Here is a 19,662-nt window from a genome sequence, read left to right on the forward strand (position 1 = left end):
GAAGAGCTGTGCTGCTGCTTCGGGCAGTTGCCATTCACCACCACACTACCTTCCCTAGGTGTCATAGCCACTTTCAGACAAATCTGCTGTCAGAGCACTTGGTTACCAGGGCAGTGGAAAATGGGTTGAGGTCTGAACTTGTCTTTGGTTGTGGAGTTTTGAGCGCCTTGAGTGAAGAGCTCTATGTAAGTTTTGTGTGGGTGCTCAAGCTGCTTGATTCCATCCAACTGGGCTCAATTGACATTGGACCGGAAGTGAGCAAACTTCCGGTATTGCTAGATAGCTCCCAGGACAGCTGATGGTATCTGAAGTTTGTGCGGAAGGGGAGTTGTTTTGGTAGTGGAAGAGCTGTGCTGCTGCTTTGGGCAGTTGCCATTCACCACCACACTACCTTCCCTAGGTGTCATAGCCACTTTCAGACATATGTGCTGCCAGAGCACTTGGTTTCCATGGCATTGGGAAATGGCTTTAATCGCTCTGAACTTGTTTTTGGCTGTGGAGTTTTGAGCGCCTTGAGTGAGGAGCTGCATGTAAGTTTTGTGTGGGTGCTCAAGCTGGTTGATTCCATCCCACTGGGCTCAATTTGCATGGTACCAGATGTGACCAAACAGGGTTTCCTAGATAGCTGCCAGGACAGCTGATGGTATGTGAAGTTCATGAGGCAGGTGGAGTTGTTTTGGCACTGGAAGAGCTGTGCTGCTGCTTCGGGCAGTTGCCATTCACCACCACACTACCTTCCCTAGGTGTCATAGCCACTTTCAAATATATGTGCTGCTAGAGCACTTCGTTTCCATGGCAGCGGGAAATGGCTTGGGCGCTGAACTTGTGTTTCTCTGTGGAGTTTTGAGCACCTTGAGTGAGGAACTGCATGTTAGTTTTGTGTGGGTGCTCAAGCTGCCTGATTCCATCCCACTGGGCTCAATGGGCATTGGACCGGAAGTGAGCAAACAGGGTTTCCTAAATAACTGCCAGGACAGCTGATGGTATGTGAAGTTCATGAGGCAGGTGGAGTTGTTTTGGCAGTGGAAGAGCTGTGCTGCTGCTTCGGGCAGTTGCCATTCACCACCACACTACCTTCCCTAGGTGTCATAGCCACTTTCAGACATATGTGCTGCCAGAGCACTTGGTTTCCATGGCCGCGGGAAATGGCTTGGGCGCTGTAGTTTTCTTTGGTTGTGGATTTTTGAGCGCCTTGAGTGAGGAGCTGCATGTAAGTTTTGTGTGGGTACTCAAGCTGCTTGATTCCATCCCACTGGGCTCAATGGGCATTGGACCGGAAGTGACCAAACAGGGTTTCCTAGATAGCTGCCAGGACAGCTGATGGTATGTGAAGTGCATGAGGCAGGTGGAGTTGTTTTGGCACTGGAAGAGCTGTGCTGCTGCTTCGGGCAGTTGCCATTCACCACAACACTACCTTCCCTAGGTGTCATAGCCACTTTCAGACATATGTGCTGCCAGAGCACTTGGTTTCCATGGCCGCGGGAAATGGCTTTAATGGCTCTGAACTGGTGTTTGGCTGTGGAGTTTTGAGCGCCTTGAGTGAGGAGCTGCATGTTAGTTTTGTGTGGGTGCTCAAGCTGCTTGATTCCATCCCACTGGGCTCAATGGGCATTGGACCGGAAGTGAACAAACAGGGTTTCCTAGATAGCTGCCAGGACAGCTGATGGTATGTGAAGTTCATGAGGCAGGTGGAGTTGTTTCGGCAGTGGAAGAGCTGTGCTGCTGCTTTGGGCAGTTGCCATTCACCACCACACTACCTTCCCTAGGTGTCATAGCCACTTTCAGACATATGTGCTGCCAGAGCACTTGGTTTCCATGGCAGCAGGAAATGACTTGGGCGCTGAACTTGTGTTTAGCTGTGAAGTATTGAGTGCCTTGAGTGAGAAGGTGCATGTTAGTTTTGTGTGGGTGCTCAAGCTGCTTGATTCCATCCCACTGGGCTCAATGGACATTAGACCGGAAGTGACCAAACAGGGTTTCCTAGATAGCTGCCAGGACAGCTGATGGTATGTGAAGTTCATGAGGCAGGTTTAGTTGTTTTGGCAGTAGAAGAGCTGTGCTGCTGCTTTGGGCAGTTGCCATTCACCACCACACTACCTTCCCTACGTGTCATAGTCACTTTCTGACATATGTGCTGCCAGAGCACTTGGTTTCCATGGCAGCGGGAAATGGCTTGGGTACTGAACTTGTCTTTGGCTGTGGAGTTTTGAGCGCCTTGAGTGAAGAGCTCCATGTTAATTTTGTGTGGATGCTCAAGCTGCTTGATTCCATCAGACTGGGCTCAATGGGCATGGGACCGGAAGTGACCAATCAGGGATTCCTAGATAGCTGCCAGGACAGGTGATTGTAAGGGAAGTGCATGAGGCAGAATGAGTTGTTTTGGCACTTGAAGAGCTGTGCTGCTGCTTCTGGCAGTTGCCACTCACCACCATACTCCTTTGCTTAAGTGTCATACCCACATTTGGATATATGTGCTGCCAGAGCACTTGGTTTCCATGGCAGCGGAAATGGCTTGGGCTCTGAACTCTGTGTTTGGCTGTGGAGTTTTGAGCGCCTTGAGTGAGGAGCTGCATGTTAGTTTTGTATGGGTGCTCAAGCTGTTTGATTCCATCCCACTGGGCTCAATGGGCATGGGACCGGAAGTGAGCAAATAGGGTTTCCTAGATAGCTGCCAGGACAGCTGATGGTATGTGAAGTACATGAGGCAGGTGGAGTTGTTTTGGCCCTGGAAGAGCTGTGCTGCTGCTTCGGGCTGTTGCCATTCCCCACCACACTACCTTCCCTAGATGTCATAGCCACTTTCAGACATATGTGCTGCCAGAGCACTTGGTTTCCATGGCAGCGGGAAATGGCTTGGGCGCTGAAATTGTCTTTGGCTGTGGAGTTTTGAGCGCCTTATTAGTGGTTCCATGTTAGTTTTGTGTGGGTGCTCAAGCTGCTTGATTCCAACCCACTGGGCTCAATGGGCATTTGACAGGAAGTGACCAAACAGGGTTTCCTAGATAGCTGCCAGGACAGCTGATGGTATGTGAAGTACATGAGGCAGGTGGAGTTGTTTTGGCACTTGAAGAGCTGTGCTGCTTTGGGAAGTTGCCATTCACCACCACACTACCTTCCCTAGGTGTCATAGCCACTTTCAGACAAATCTGCTGTCAAAGCACTTGGTTTCCATGGCTGCGGGAAATGGCTTGGGCTCTGAACTGGTCTTTGGCTGTGGAGTTTTGAGCGCCTTGAGTGAGGAGCTGCATGTTCGTTTTGTGTGGGTACTCAAGCTGCTTGATTCCATCCCACTGGGCTCAATGGGCATTTGACCGGAAGTGAGCAAACAGGTATTCCTAGATAGCTGCCAGGACTTCTGATGGTATCTGAAGTTTGTGCGGAAGAGGAATTGTTTTGGTAGTGGAAGAGCTGTGCTGCTGCTTTGGGCAGTTGCCATTCACCACCACACTACCTTCCCTAGGTGTCATAGCCACTTTCAGACATATGTGCTGCCAGAGCACTTGGTTTCCATGGCCGCGGGAAATGGCTTTAATCGCTCTGAACTTGTCTTTGGCTGTGGAGTTTTGAGCGCCTTGAGTGAGGAGCTGCATGTAAGTTTTGTGTGGGTGCTCAAGCTGCTTGATTCCATCCCACTGGGCTCAATTTGCATGGTACCGGAAGTGACCAAACAGGGTTTCCTTGATAGCTGCCAGGACAGCTGATGGTATGTGAAGTTCATGAGGCAGGTGGAGTTGTTTTGGCACTGGAAGAGCTGTGCTGCTGCTTCGGGCAGTTGCCATTCACCACCACACTACCTTCCCTAGGTGTAATAGCCACTTTCAAATATATGTGCTGCCAGACCACTTCGTTTCCATGGCATCGGGAAATGGCTTTGGCGCTGAACTTGTGTTTCTCTGTGGAGTTTTGAGCGCCTTGAGTGAGGAACTGCATGTTAGTTTTGTGTGGGTGCTCAAGCTGCTTGATTCCATCCCACTGGGCTCAATGTGCATGGGACCGGAAGTGAACAAACAGGGTTTCCTAGATAGCTGCCAGGACAGCTGATGGTGTCTGAAGTTTGTGAGGCAGGTGGAGTTGTTTCGGCAGTGGAAGAGCTGTGCTGCTGCTTTGGGCAGTTGCCATTCACCACCACACTACCTTCCCTAGGTGTCATAGCCACTTTCAGACATATGTGCTGCCAGAGCACTTGGTTTCCATGGCAGCCGGAAATGTCTTGGGTACTGAACTTGTCTTTGGCTGTGGAGTTTTGAGCGCCTTGAGTGAGGAGCTGCATGTTAGTTTTGTGTGGGTGCTCAAGCTGCTTGATTCCATCCCACTGGGCTCAATGGGCATTGGACCGGAAGTGACCAAACAGGGTTTCCTAGATAGCTGCCAGGACAGCTGATGGTATGTGAAGTTCATGAGGCAGGTGGAGTTGTTTTGGCACTGGAAGAGCTGTGCTGCTGCTTCTGGCAGTTGCCATTCACCACCACACTACCTTCCCTACGTGTCATAGTCACTTTCTGACATATGTGCTGCCAGAGCACTTGGTTTCCATGGCAGCGGGAAATGGCTTGGGCTCTGAACTTGTCTTTGGCTGTGGAGTTTTGAGCGCCTTGAATGAGAAGCTGCATGTTAGTTTTGTGTGGGTGCTCAAGCTGCTTGATTCCATCCCACTGAGCTCAATGGGCATTGGACCGGAAGTGAGCAAACAGGGTTTCCTAGATAGCTGCCAGGACAGCTGATGGTATGTGAAGTTCATGAGGCAGGTGGAGTTGTTTTGGCACTGGAAGAGCTGTGCTGCTGCTTCGGGCAGTTGCCATTCACCACCACACTACCTTCCCTAGGTGTCATAGCCACTTTCAGACATATGTGCTGCCAGAGCACTTGGTTTCCATGGCAGCGGAAAATGGCTTGGGCTGTGAACTTGTCTTTGGCTGTGTAGTTTTGAGCGACTTGAGTGAGGAGCTCCATGTTAATTTTGTGTGGATGCTCAAGCTGCTTGATTCCATCAGACTGGGCTCAATGGGCATGGGACCGGAAGTGACCAATCAGGGTTTCCTAGATAGCTGCCAGGACAGGTGATTTTAAGGGAAGTGCATGAGGCAGATGGAGTTGTTTTGGCACTGGAAGAGCTGTGCTGCTGCTTCGGGCAGTTGCCATTCACCACCATAATCCTTTGCTTAAGTGTCATACCCACATTTGGATATATGTGCTGCCAGAGCATTTGGTTTCCATGGCAGCGGGAAATGGCTTGGGCTCTGAACTCTGTCTTTGGCTGTGGAGTTTTGAGCGCGTTGAGTGAGGAGCTGCATGTTAGTTTTGTATGGGTGCTCAAGCTGTTTGATTCCATCCCACTGGGCTCAATGGGCATGGGACCGGAAGTGAGCAAACAGGGTTTCCTAGATAGCTGCCAGGACAGCTGATGGTATCTGAATTGTGTGAGGCAGTTGGACATGTTTCGGCAGTAGAAGAGCTGTGCTGCTGCTTCGGGCAGTTGCCATTCACCACCAAACTGCTTTCCCTAGGTGTCATAGCCACTTTCAGAAATATCTCCTGCCAGAGCCCTTAGTTTCCATGGCAGCGGGAAATGACTTGAGCGCTGGACTTGTCTTTGGCTGTGGAGGTTTGAAACCCTTGAGTGAGGAGCTGCATGTTAGTTTTGTGTGGGTGCTCAAGCTGCTTGATTCCATCCCACTGGGTTCAATGGGTCCTGGACCGGAAGTGAGCAAACAGGGTTTCCTAGATAGCTGCCAGGACAGCTGATGGTATGTGAAGTGCATGAGGCAGGTGGAGTTGTTTTGGCACTGGAAGAGCTGTGCTGCTGCTTCGGGCAGTTGCCATTCACCACCACACTACCTTCCCTAGGTGTCATAGCCACTTTCAGACATATGTGCTGCCAGAGCACTTGGTTTCCATGGCAGCGGGAAATGTTTTTCGCCATGAACTTGTCTTTGGCTGTGGAGTTTTGAGCGCCTTGAGTGAGGAGGTGCATGTAAGTTTTGTGTGGGTGCTCAAGCTGCTTGATTCCATCCGACTGGGCTCAATGGGCATTGGACTGGAAGTGACCAAACAGGGTTTCCTAGATAGCTGCCAGGACAGCTGATGGTATGTGAAGTGCATGAGGCAGGTGGAGTTGTTTTGGCACTGGAAGAGCTGTGCTGCTGCTTCGGGCAGTTGCCATTCACCACCACACTACCTTCCCTAGGGGTCATAGCCACTTTCAGACATATCTGTTGCCAGAGCACTTGGTTTCCATGGCAGCGGGAAATGGCTTGGGCTCTGAACTTGTCTTTGGCTGTGGAGTTTTGAGCACCATGAGTGAGGAGCTCCATGTTAGTTTTGTGTGGGTGCTCAAGCTGCTTGATTCCATCGCACTGTTCTCAATGGGCATGGGACCGGAAGTGAACAAACAGGGTATCCTACATAGCTGCCAGGACAGCTGATGGTATGTGAAGTGCATGAGGAAGGTGGAGTTGTTTTGGCACTGGAAGGGCTGTGCACCTGCTTCGGGCAGTTGCCATTCAACACCACACTACTTTCCCTAGGTGTCATAGCCACTTTCAGACATATGTCCTGCCAGAGCACTTGGTTTCCATGGCAGCGGGAAATGGCTTTGGCCGTGAAGTTGTCTTTGGCTGTGAAGTTTTGAGTGCCATGAGTGAGGAGCTGCATGTTAATTTTGTGTGGGTGCTCAAGCTGCTTGATTCCATCCCACTGGGCTCAATGGGCATGGGACCTGAAGTGACAAAACAGGGTTTCCTAGATAGCTGCCAGGGCAGCTGATGGTATCTGAATTTAGTGAGGCAGGTGGAGTTGTTTTGGCACTGGAAGAGCTGTGCTTTTGCTTCGGGCAGTTGCCATTCACCACCACACTACCTTCCCTAGGTGTCATAGCCACTTTCAGACACATGTGCTGCCAGAGCCCTTGGTTTCCATGGCAGCGGGAAATGGCTTGGGCTCTGAACTTGTGTTTGTCTGTGGAGTTTTGAGCGCCTTGAGTGAGGAGCTGCATGTTAGTTTTGCGTGGGTGCTCAAGCTGCTTGATTCCATCCCACTGGGCTCAATGGGCATTGGACCGGAAGTGAGCAAACAGGGTTTCCTAGATAGCTGCCAGGACAGCTGATGGTATGTGAAGTGCATGAGGCAGGTGGAGTTGTTTTGGCACTGGAAGAGCTGTGCTGCTGCTTCGGGCAGTTGCCATTCACCACCACACTACCTTCCCTAGGTGTCATAGCCACTTTCAGACATTTGTGCTGCCAGAGCACTTGGTTTCCATGGCAGTGGGAAATGGCTTGGGCTCTGAACTTGTCTTTGGCTGTGGAGTTTTGAGTGAATTGAGTAAGGAGCTTCATGTAAGTTTTGTGTGGGTGCTCAAGCTGCTTGATTCCATCCCACTGGGCTCATGGGCACTGGACCGGAAGTGACCAAACAGGGTTTCCTAGACAGCTGCCAGGACAGCTGATGGTATGTGAAGTGCATGAGGCAGGTGGAGTTGTTTTGGCACTGGAAGAGCTGTGCTGCTGCTTCGGGCAGTTGCCATTCACCACCACACTACCTTCCCTAGGTGTCATAGCCACTTTCAGACAAATCTGCTGTCAGAGCACTTGGTTTCCATGGCAGTGGAAAATGGGTTGAGGTCTGAACTTGTCTTTGGCTGTGGAGTTTTGAGCGACTTGAGTGAAGAGCTGCATGTAAGTTTTGTGTGGGTGCTCAAGCTGCTTGATTCCATCCCACTGGGCTCAATGGGCATTTGACCGGAAGTGAGCTACAGGTATTCCTAGATAGCTGCCAGGACAGCTGATGGTATCTGAAGTTTGTGCGGAAGGGGAATTGTTTTGGTAGTGGAAGAGCTGTGCTGCTGCTTTGGGCAGTTGCCATTCACCACCACACTACCTTCCCTAGGTGTCATAGCCACTTTCAGACATATGTGCTGCCAGAGCACGTGGTTTCCACGGCAGCGGGAAATGGCTTGGGCTCTGAACTTGTCTTTGGCTGTGGAGTTTTGAGTGCCTTGAGTGAGGAGCTCCATGTAAGTTTTGTGTGGGTGCTCAAGCTGCTTGATTCCATCCCACTGGGCTCATGGGCACTGGACCGGAAGTGACCAAACAGGGTTTCCTAGACCGCTGCCAGGACAGCTGATGGTATGTGAAGTGCATGAGGCAGGTGGAGTTGTTTTGGCACTGGAAGAGCTGTGCTGCTGCTTCGGGCAGTTGCCATTCACCACCACACTACCTTCCCTAGGTGTCATAGCCACTTTCAGACATAAGTGCTGCCAGAGCACTTGGTTTCCATGGCAGTGGGAAATGGCTTGGGCTCTGAACTTGTCTTTGGCTGTGGAGTTTTGAGCGCCTTCAGTGAGGAGCTTCATGTTAGTTTTGTGTGGGTGCTCAAGCTGCTTGATTCCATCCCACTGGGCTCAATGGGCATGGGACCTGAAGTGAGCAAACAGGGTTTCCTAGATAGCTGCCAGGGCAGCTGATGGTATGTGAAGTGCATGAGGCAGGTGGAGTTGTTTTGGCACTGGAAGAGCTGTGCTGTTGCTTCGGGCAGTTGCCATTCACCACCACACTACCTTCCCTAGGTATCATAGCCACTTTCAGACACATGTGCTGCCAGAGCCCTTGGTTTCCATGGCAGTGGGAAATGGCTTGGGCTCTGAACTTGTGTTTGGCTGTGGAGTTTTGAGCGCCTTGAGTGAGGAGCTGCATGTTAGTTTTGTGTGGGTGCTCAAGCTCTTGATTCCATCCGACTGGGCTCAATGTGCATGGGACCGGAAGTGACAAAACAGGGTTTCCTAGATAGCTGCCAGGACAGCTGATGGTATGTGAAGTGCATGAGGCAGGTGGAGTTGTTTTGGCACTTGAAGAGCTGTGCTGCTTCGGGCAGTTGCCATTCACCACCACACTACCTTCCCTAGGTGTCATAGCCACTTTCAGACATATGTGCTGCCAGAGCACTTGGTTTCCATGGCAGCGGGAAATGGCTTGAGTATTGAACTTGTCTTTGGCTGTGGAGTTTTTAGCGCCTTGATTGAGGAGCTGCATGTTAGTTTTGCGTGGGTGCTCAAGCTGCTTGATTCCATCCCACTGGGCTCAATGGGGATGGGACCGGAAGTGACCAAACAGGGTTTCCTAGATAGCTGCCAGGACAGCTGATGGTATGTGAAGTGCAAGAGGCAGGTGAAATTGTTTTGGCACTGGAAGAGCTGTGCTGCTGCTTCATGCAGTTGCCATTCACCACCACACTACCTTCCCTAGGTGTCATAGCCACTTTCAGACATATGTGCTGCCAGAGCTCTTGGTTTCCATGGCAGTGGGAAATGGCTTGGGCCGTGAAGTTGTCTTTGGCTGTGGAGTTTTGAGCGCCTTGAGTGAGGAGCTCCATGTTAGTTTTGTGTGGGTGCTGAATCTGCTTGATTCCATCCCACTGGGCTCAATGGGCATGGGACCAGAAGTGAGCAAACGGGGTTTCCTAGATAGCTGCCAGGACAGATGAAGGTATCTGAATTTTGTGAGGCAGGTGGAGTTGTTTTGGCACTGGAAGAGCTGTGCTGCTGCTTCGGGCAGTTGCCATTCACCACCACACTACCTTCCCTAGGTGTCATAGCCACTTTCAGACATATGTTCTGCCAGAGCACTTGGTTTCCATGGCAGCGGGAAATGTCTTGGGCGCTGAACTTGTCTTTGGCTGTGGAGTTTTGAGCACCATGAGTGAGGAGCTCCATGTTAGTTTTGTGTGGGTGCTCAAGCTGCTTGATTCCATCCCACTGGGCTCAATGGGGATGGGACCGGAAGTGACCAAACAGGGTTTCCTAGATAGCTGCCAGGACAGCTGATGGTATGTGAAGTGCATGAGGCAGGTGGAGTTGTTTTGGCACTGGAAGAGCTGTGCTGCTGCTTCGGGCAGTTGCCATTCACCACCACACTACCTTCCCTAGGTGTCATAGCCACTTTCAGACATAAGTGCTGCCAGAGCACTTGGTTTCCATGGCAGCGGGAAATGGCTTGGGCTCTGAACTTGTCTTTGGCTGTGGAGTTTTGAGCGCCTTCAGTGAGGAGCTGCATGTTAGTTTTGTGTGGGTGCTCAAGCTGCTTGATTCCATCCCACTGGGCTCAATGGGCATGGAACCGGAAGTGAGCAAACAGGGTATCCTACATAGCTGCCAGGACAGCTGATGGTATGTGAAGTGCATGAGGAAGGTGGAGTTGTTTTGGCACGGGAAGGCCTGTGCTGCTGCTTCGGGCAGTTGCCATTCAACACCACACTACTTTCCCTAGGTGTCATAGCCACTTTCAGACATATGTCCTGCCAGAGCACTTGGTTTCCATGGTAGCGGGAAATGGCTTGGGCGCTGAACTTGTCTTTGGCTGTGTAGTTTTGAGTGCCATGAGTGAGGAGCTGCATGTTAATTTTGTGTGGGTGCTCAAGCTGCTTGATTCCATCCCACTGGGCTCAATGGGCATGGGACCTGAAGTGAGCAAACAGGGTTTCCTAGATAGCTGCCAGAGCAGCTGATGGTATGTGAAGTGCATGAGGCAGGTGGAGTTGTTTTGGCACTGGAAGAGCTGTGCTGTTGCTTCGGGCAGTTGCCATTCACCACCACACTACCTTCCCTAGGTATCATAGCCACTTTCAGACACATGTGCTGCCAGAGCCCTTGGTTTCCATTGTTGGCAACACCCTTGTCGCCACGTAATCCGAGCCGAGCGGAGGGACTAGGGTTGCAACGCAGACAACGCAGAGAGACAAGACAACACGCAGTACACCGAATGCCGATCGATGACAGAATGATTGATCTTTATTGCAACTCCAGACTTTCTTTTATACTCTGCTTAGCTCCTCCCAGTAGTGGCCACCCTAAATCCCTTCAGTTCCTCCCAGTACTGGCAACCCTAAATCCCTTCAGTTCCTCCCAGTGTTTATCCAATCCTCTAGTGGCCACCCTAAATCCCTTGAGTTTTATCCAATCCCTTGGCAGATAACTTGACAATAGGAAGCAGGAACTTGCGGTTAAGCCAGTGGCTATATGTATCAGGCCAAAATTACCAATCCTGTTATGCTCTGAGAAACAAGCTAAGCTGTGGAGTTAATCCTTGGGAGACTGGGGCCTGCATGTCCCCCTTTTTTTGTTTTTTTTTTTTTTAATGGACGCCTGTCTTAGGTTGTCCAGCAGTCAGTTGACGCCTTACCCGTCATGGGGAGCCCCACCTGGGGAATCCCTGTCTTAGGTTGGTCATCAGCGCTGCCAGATCTTACCCGTCTCTGGCTGCCCATCACACCATGTTCAGCCAAACTTGAGCGCTAGGATTTTCCACAGCTAAAACCATCATGGTTTGTCAAATAATGACCTGCTCCCAGGCTTGTTGCCTGCATAGGCGGCAAAGAAGACTAAACAGTACTGCAATCATGGCTATGACCATCAGCCCCATGGCCAAGATTCCGCTTTGTTCCTAAAACATCCATGCTGCCAGTTAAATGCCATTTCACAGGGGTAACACATATATGATGGTAAATCGGGGAGCAGCTGGAGATCTGCGTTTCCCATGGGCAGGATATCAGGAAGTTGCACCACTGCTGTCAGGGTCTCCTATCCTGCAAGAACATCATTAGGAGTGGGATCATGTTGAGTTGGAGCCAAGGAGATTTGTCGTGTAAGTCTCTCGGGAACCCATCTAGGTGTTTCTTCATCCTGGGGAAAAACACAAACAGAGCCTCGCCCCCACGTTAGTACTGGATCTGGTCCTCGCCATTTATTTGTGGCCAGATCTTTCCATTTTACTTGGCCTTTATTCTCATTAGCAGGGCGAAGCCAATGGCGCTCTGCAGGAGCTACATCATTAGTGACAGTTAAAAAAATTTAACACATAGATGGCAGATGCCAGTAAGGAATGGGGTGAGCTGCAATGCTCAGCCACATCCCCCTTCTTTATTTTTTCTAAATAAACTTTAAGGGTGCGGTTAGCACGTTCAACAATGGCTTGACCCTGAGGATTATAAGGAATGCCTGTTTTGTGAGTTATATTAAAATCTTGGCAGAACTTCTCAAAACCTTGGCTAACATAGGCCGGTCCATTATCGGTCTTAATTTGTTTGGGGACCCCCATATAGGCAAAGGCCTGTAAACAATGGGCTTCTTTCAATTTCTCTCAAGCTGTTCCTTTACCAATTCAATTGCAGCCTCTAATTTTTAACCCTGTCACAGACTGGTTGGGGGTCACCTTGAAGATGTCTGCCCAAACCTTTTCCAGGAAAGTATCCCTGTCTATTAAGCATATTTGGCACAGGCTGAGAGGTCAATACAACATTCATGGCACTCAACAAATCTCGTCCCCACAGATTGATAGGAATATGTGGTAAGACATACGGCTGGAAAACTCCTGAATGCCCTTCTTGATCCTTCCACCTTAACAACCTGGCACTTTTCTGTGGCTGAGAAGTTCCTATCCCTTGGAGAACGGTTGGGGTGGCCTCTAATGGCCAGGAACTTGGCCACTGTGCCTGGGATATAACTGTACTGTCAGCCCCGGTATCAAGTAAACCTGTGAATTTTCTCCCTTCTATCTCTAACTGTAAGGTGGGTCGGGTTTGCATGTCGGAGACCCAACATGCCAAGGGGCCAGAATGTCCAAATCCTCCTTGTCTATCTCTCTTAAGAATGGGGTTGTCAGTTGGAACCTTGGGGATCAAGATTAGCTGGGCAAATCTAGCTCCTGGTGGAATGATTATAGTGCCTTTGGCTGATTCTGCCATGACTTCTATTTCTGCAGGGGTATCCTCATCTATCACTCCTGGTAGTACCCTGATTCCATGCATAGTAGCACTACTTCTTCCTAGGATCAGGCCCAAGGTATTCTTAGGTAAGGGGCCCCTGACTCCTGTTTTTATCCGTTGGGGTCCCAGGAGCGGGGTCAATACCTCTCCAGAGGTGGCACAGAGGTCCAGTCCTGCGCTACCTGGTGTTGCTCTGAGGAGGGTTGAAATGTCGGTGTTCCTCGCCGTGGGAGAGGGACTCTGGAAGGAGTCTGCGCTGTTCCGGAAGTTGCAGGTGTCTGCTGGGCTCCGTACACCTGAGGTTGGGGGGCCCGGAGCGGGCCCCTGACCCCGTTTCCCGATAGGGGATTGCCTTGGGCATCATATCTGGACCTACAATCACTGCTCCAATGATAGCCTTTATGGCATCTTGGACAAAGATCTGGGGCCTGCAAGGATTGTGGGGGTGATCTTCCTTGTCGCAGAATTTTGGGGCACTGTTTTTTAAAATGTCCAGGCTGTCCACATCTGAAACAGGTTTTGGGAGGCGCCCTAGGGTGGGGCTGAGGGTGTTGAACAGCGGCTGCTATTACTTGCCCAAGGGCATGGGTGGAGTCAATATGTCTGCAGATTTTGAGATAATCATGCAGGGACTTATCTCTGTGGAACCTGAGAGCATCCTGACAATATTTATTAGCATTCTCAAAGGCTATATGCTTAATTACTGGCATTGCTGGTTCCACGTTACCAAAGATCTTAGTAGCAACCTGCATAATACGGTCCACAAATTCTTGAAAAGGTTCTGTGGGGCCTTGCAAGACCTTGGAAAGCTGGTCTCCTGTATTAGCATTAGGCAAGGCCTTCCAGGCTCCAAGGGCTGCATTTGCTATCTGTGCATAAACTCCTAGGTCATAATTAACTTGTTGTTGGATGCCCTCAAAAGGTCCAGTGCCAGTAAGCATTTCAAGGCTTCGATCTGCGTGTCCCCCAGCCGCGTTCTGCTCAGCAAAAAATCTGCATCTATCTTGAAAATCCCCTTTCCATAGGAGAAAGTCACCACCATCGAGAGCAGAGCGACACAATTGCATCCAATCACTAGGAGTAAGATTCAAACTCGAAAAGGATTCTATGAGTGCAAGAGTAAAGGGTGCCTGGGCACCATAATCTTTAACAGCCTGCTTTACATTTTTGAGGTCTTTAAATTGAAGGGGCTGATGCTCCCGGCGAGGGGGACCCCCTCGAACTGGGACCTCTATTACAGGGAAGCATCGAACCCCACCCACAGGCTGATCAGTGAGACCGTCACTCCATGGCCGCGTGGGGTAATTATTGCGTGAATGGCCCGTGGCTTCCTCCTCAGGAGGAGCGGTAGGGGTCACAAAATTAGGGGCATATGGTGGTAGTCTTGAACTGGACAATTTGCCAGAGGAACGTGCACCTATTCCTGCTTTCTTTAACTTTCTTTTAATGTCCCTAATTTCCCGCTTTAAGAAAACCTTCTCTTTATCCTTAATTTTCCGCTTTAAGAAAACCTCCTCATCTCGTTTGTCCTCACTCTCTTCCGAGGAAGAGGCCTCGTTCTCATCTGAAAAAGAGGCTTCACTCTCCTCTAAAGAAGAGACCTCACTCTCCTCTAAAGAAGAGGTCTCACTCGGGGTGGTTTCACTCGAGGCCACCTCGTTCCAGGCTTCCAAGGACCGTAGAACTTCCCACCCCTGGATTGCTTCAAAAGTAGTCTGTACTTCTCTTAACTGTCTCTCAACTTTCACTTTATCAGTAAATAATGAATCACGGACTAAGCGCCACAAAGAAAAGTTAACAATGGGGAAATTATCTGGGTCTTTTTGTAAACAGGATTGTAAATTGGCCTTAACCTGTTCCCAATCGGGAATATTGAAGTTGCCTGAAACAATAAACCAAGGACTGCTAGATTGAATGGCTTTAACAAAATTTCTAATCATTTTAAATTTAACTGGCATCCCCAGTTGACGTAGAAGTTCTTCAAGCTCGGTGGCCAATTTATCCCGTGAGAAGGCAGAACCCATTTTATCGTCCTTTTCAACGGATAAATTAAACACCAAGACCTAACTATACTTCAAAATAAATCTAAAACCTGACTATACTTCTAAATTAATCGAAAACTTACAAAATAAATCCAAAACCTAGTTATATTTCAAAATAAGTCTAAAACCTAACTATATTTCAAAATAAAACTAAAACCTAACTATATTTCAAAATCAAACTCCCTCTCCTACCAGTTTAGCAGAGACTTACAATACGTCCCACTTACCTGGATCAGCTGGCCAGCCTCTTGGGACGACCCTTCGTCGTATCCTCTCTTTCTCAATCTCGGTGAGACCTCCAGATGTTGGGAACACCCTTGTCGCCACGTAATCCGAGCCGAGCGGAGGGACTAGGGTTGCAACGCAGACAACGCAGAGAGACAAGACAACACGCAGTACACCGAATGCCGATCGATGACAGAATGATTGATCTTTATTGCAACTCCAGACTTTCTTTTATACTCTGCTTAGCTCCTCCCAGTAGTGGCCACCCTAAATCCCTTCAGTTCCTCCCAGTAGTGGCAACCCTAAATCCCTTCAGTTCCTCCCAGTGTTTATCCAATCCTCTAGTGGCCACCCTAAATCCCTTGAGTTTTATCCAATCCCTTGGCAGATAACTTGACAATAGGAAGCAGGAACTTGCGGTTAAGAAAGTGGCTATATGTATCAGGCCAAAATTACCAATCCTGTTATGCTCTGAGAAACAAGCTAAGCTGTGGAGTTAATCCTTGGGAGACCGGGGCCTGCATTCCATGGCAGTGGGAAATGGCTTGGGCTCTGAACTTGTGTTTGGCTGTGGAGTTTTGAGCGCCTTGAGTGAGGAGCTCCATGTTAGTTTTGTGTGGGTGCTGAATCTGCTTGATTCCATCCCACTGGGCTCAATTGGCATGGGACCAGAAGTGAGCAAACGGGGTTTCCTAGATAGCTGCCAGGACAGATGAAGGTATCTGAATTTTGTGAGGCAGGTGGAGTTGTTTTGGCACTGGAAGAGCTGTGCTGCTGCTGCTTCGGGCAGTTGCCATTCACCACCACACTACCTTCCCTAGGTGTCATAGCCACTTTCAGACATAAGTGCTGCCAGAGCACTTGGTTTCCATGGCAGCGGGAAATGTCTTGGGCGCTGAACTTGTCTTTGGCTGTGGAGTTTTGAGCACCATGAGTGAGGAGCTCCATGTTAGTTTTGTGTGGGTGCTCAAGCTGCTTGATTACATCCCACTGGGCTCAATGGGGATGGGACCGGAAGTGACCAAACAGGGTTTCCCAGATAGCTGCCAGGACAGCTGATGGTATGTGAAGTGCATGAGGCAGGTGGAGTTGTTTTGGCACTGGAAGAGCTGTGCTGCTGCTTCGGGCAGTTGCCATTCACCACCACACTACCTTCCCTAGGTGTCATAGCCACTTTCAGACATATGTGCTGCCAGAGCACTTGGTTTCCATGGCAGCGGGAAATGTTTTTCGCCATGAACTTGTCTTTGGCTGTGGAGTTTTGAGCGCCTTGAGTGAGGAGGTGCATGTTAGTTTTGTGTGGGTGCTCAAGCTGCTTGATTCCATCCCACTGGGCTCAATGGGCATAGGACTGGAAGTGACCAAACAGGGTTTCCTAGATAGCTGCCAGGACAGCTGATGGTATGTGAAGTGCATGAGGCAGGTGGAGTTGTTTTGGCACTGGAAGAGCTGTGCTGCTGCTTCGGGAAGTTGCCATTCACCACCACACTACCTTCCCTAGGGGTCATAGCCACTTTCAGACATATCTGTTGCCAGAGCACTTGGTTTCCATGGCAGCGGGAAATGGCTTGGGCTCTGAACTTGTCTTTGGCTGTGGAGTTTTGAGCACCATGAGTGAGGAGCTCCATGTTAGTTTTGTGTGGGTGCTCAAGCTGCTTGATTCCATCGCACTGTTCTCAATGGGCATGGGACCGGAAGTGAGCAAACAGGGTATCCTACATAGCTGCCAGGACAGCTGATGGTATGTGAAGTGCATGAGGAAGGTGGAGTTGTTTTGGCACTGGAAGGGCTGTGCTGCTGCTTCGGGCAGTTGCCATTCAACACCACACTACTTTCCCTAGGTGTCATAGCCACTTTCAGACATATGTCCTGCCAGAGCACTTGGTTTCCATGGCAGCGGGAAATGGCTTGGGCGCTGAACTTGTCTTTGGCTGTGAAGTTTTGAGTGCCATGAGTGAGGAGCTCCATGTTAATTTTGTGTGGGTGCTCAAGCTGCTTGATTCCATCCCACTGGGCTCAATGGGCATGGGACCTGAAGTGACCAAACAGGGTTTCCTAGATAGCTGACAGGGCAGCTGATGGTATCTGAATTTAGTGAGGCAGGTGGAGTTGTTTTGGCACTGGAAGAGCTGTGCTGTTGCTTCGGGCAGTTGCCATTCACCACCACACTACCTTCCCTAGGTGTCATAGCCACTTTCAGACACATGTGCTGCCAGAGCCCTTGGTTTCCATGGCAGCGGGAAATGGCTTGGGCTCTGAACTTGTGTTTGTCTGTGGAGTTTTGAGCGCCTTGAGTGAGGAGCTGCATGTTAGTTTTGTGTGGGTGCTCAAGCTCTTGATTCCATCCGACTGGGCTCAATGTGCATGGGACCGGATGTGACAAAACAGGGTTTCCTAGATAGCTGCCAGGACAGCTGATGGTATGTGAAGTGCATGAGGCAGGTGGAGTTGTTTTGGCACTTGAAGAGCTGTGCTGCTTCGGGCAGTTGCCATTCACCACCACACTACCTTCCCTAGGTGTCATAGCCACTTTCAGACATCTGTGCTGCCAGAGCACTTGGTTTCCATGGCAGCGGGAAATGGCTTGAGTATTGAACTTGTCTTTGGCTGTGGAGTTTTGAGCGTGTTGAGTGAGGAGCTGCATGTTAGTTTTGCGTGGGTGCTCAAGCTGCTTGATTCCATCCCACTGGGCTCAATGGGCATTGGACCGGAAGTGAGCAAACAGGGTTTCCTAGATAGCTGCCAGGACAGCTGATGGTATGTGAAGTGCATGAGGCAGGTGAAATTGTTTTGGCACTGGAAGAGCTGTGCTGCTGCTTCGGGCAGTTGCCATTCACCACCACACTACCATGCCTAGGTGTCATAGCCACTTTCAGACATATGTGCTGCCAGAGCACTTGGTTTCCATGGCAGCGGGAAATGGCTTGGGCCGTGAAGTTGTCTTTGGCTGTGGAGTTTTGAGCGCCTTGAGTGAGGAGCTCCATGTTAGTTTTGTGTGGGTGCTGAATCTGCTTGATTCCATCCGACTGGGCTCAATGGGCATGGGACCAGAAGTGAGCAAACGGGGTTTCCTAGATAGCTGCCAGGACAGATGAAGGTATCTGAATTTTGTGAGGCAGGTGGAGTTGTTTTGGCACTGGAAGAGCTGTGCTGCTGCTTCGAACAGTTGCCATTCACCACCACACTACCTTCCCTAGGTGTCATAGCCACTTTCAGACATATGTGCTGCCAGAGCACTTGGTTTCCATGGCAGCGGGAAATGGCTTGGGCTCTGAACTTGTCTTTGGCTGTGGAGTTTTGAGCACCATGAGTGAGGAGCTCAATGTTACTTTTGTGTGGGTGCTCAAGCTGCTTGATTCCATCCCACTGGGCTCAATGGGGATGGGACCGGAAGTGACCAAACAGGGTTTCCTAGATAGCTGCCAGGACAGCTGATGGTATGTGAAGTGCATGAGGCAGGTGGAGTTGTTTTGGCACTGGAAGAGCTGTGCTGCTGCTTCGGGCAGTTGCCATTCACCACCACACTACCTTCCCTAGGGGTCATAGCCACTTTCAGACATATGTGCTGCCAGAGCACTTGGTATCCATGGCAGCGGGAAATGGCTTGGGCTCTAAACTTGTCTTTGGCTGTGGAGTTTTGAGCGACTTGAGTGAGGAGCTGCATGTTAGTTTTGTGTGGGTGCTCAAGCTGCTTGATTCCATCCCACTGGGTTCAATGGGGCCTGGACCGGAAGTGAGCAAACAGGGTTTCCTAGATAGCTTCCAGGACATCTGATGGTATCTGAAATTTGTGAGGCAGGTGTAGTTGTTTTGGCACTGGAAGAGCTGTGCTGCTGCTTCGGGCAGTTGCCATTCACCACCACACTACCTTCCCTAGGTGTCATAGCCACTTTCAGACATATGTGCTGCCAGAGCACTTGGTTTCCATGGCAGCGGGAAATGTTTTTCGCCATGAACTTGTCTTTGGCTGTGGAGGTTTGAGCGCCTTGAGTGAGGAGGTGCATGTTAGTTTTGTGTGGGTGCTCAAGCTGCTTGATTCCATCCCACTGGGCTCAATGGGCATTGGACTGGAAGTGAGCAAACAGGGTTTCCTAGATAGCTGCCAGGACAGCTTATGGTATGTGAAGTGCATGAGGCAGGTGGAGTTGTTTTGGCACTGGAAGAGCTGTGCTGCTGCTTCGGGCAGTTGCCATTCACCACCACACTACCTTCCCTAGGTGTCATAGCCACTTTCAGACATATCTGTTGCCAGAGCACTTGGTTTCCATGGCAGCGGGAAATGGCTTGGGCTCTGAACTTGTCTTTGGCTGTGGAGTGTTGAGCGCCTTGAGTGAGGAGCTCCATGTTAGTTTTGTGTGGTTGCTCAAGCTGCTTGATTCCATCGCACTGGGCTCAATGGGCATGGGACCGGAAGTGAGCAAACAGGGTATCCTACATAGCTGCCAGTACAGCTGATGGTATGTGAAGTGCATGAGGAAGGTGGAGTTGTTTTGGCACGGGAAGGGCTGTGCTGCTGCTTCGGGCAGTTGCCATTCACCACCACACTACCTTCCCTAGGTATCATAGCCACTTTCAGACACATTTGCTGCCAGAGCACTTGGTTTCCATGGCAGCGGGAAATGGCTTGGGCTCTGAACTTGTGTTT

This window comes from Ochotona princeps, chromosome 2 (genome assembly GCF_030435755.1).
Source record: "Ochotona princeps isolate mOchPri1 chromosome 2, mOchPri1.hap1, whole genome shotgun sequence".
NCBI lineage: Eukaryota > Metazoa > Chordata > Mammalia > Lagomorpha > Ochotonidae > Ochotona > Ochotona princeps.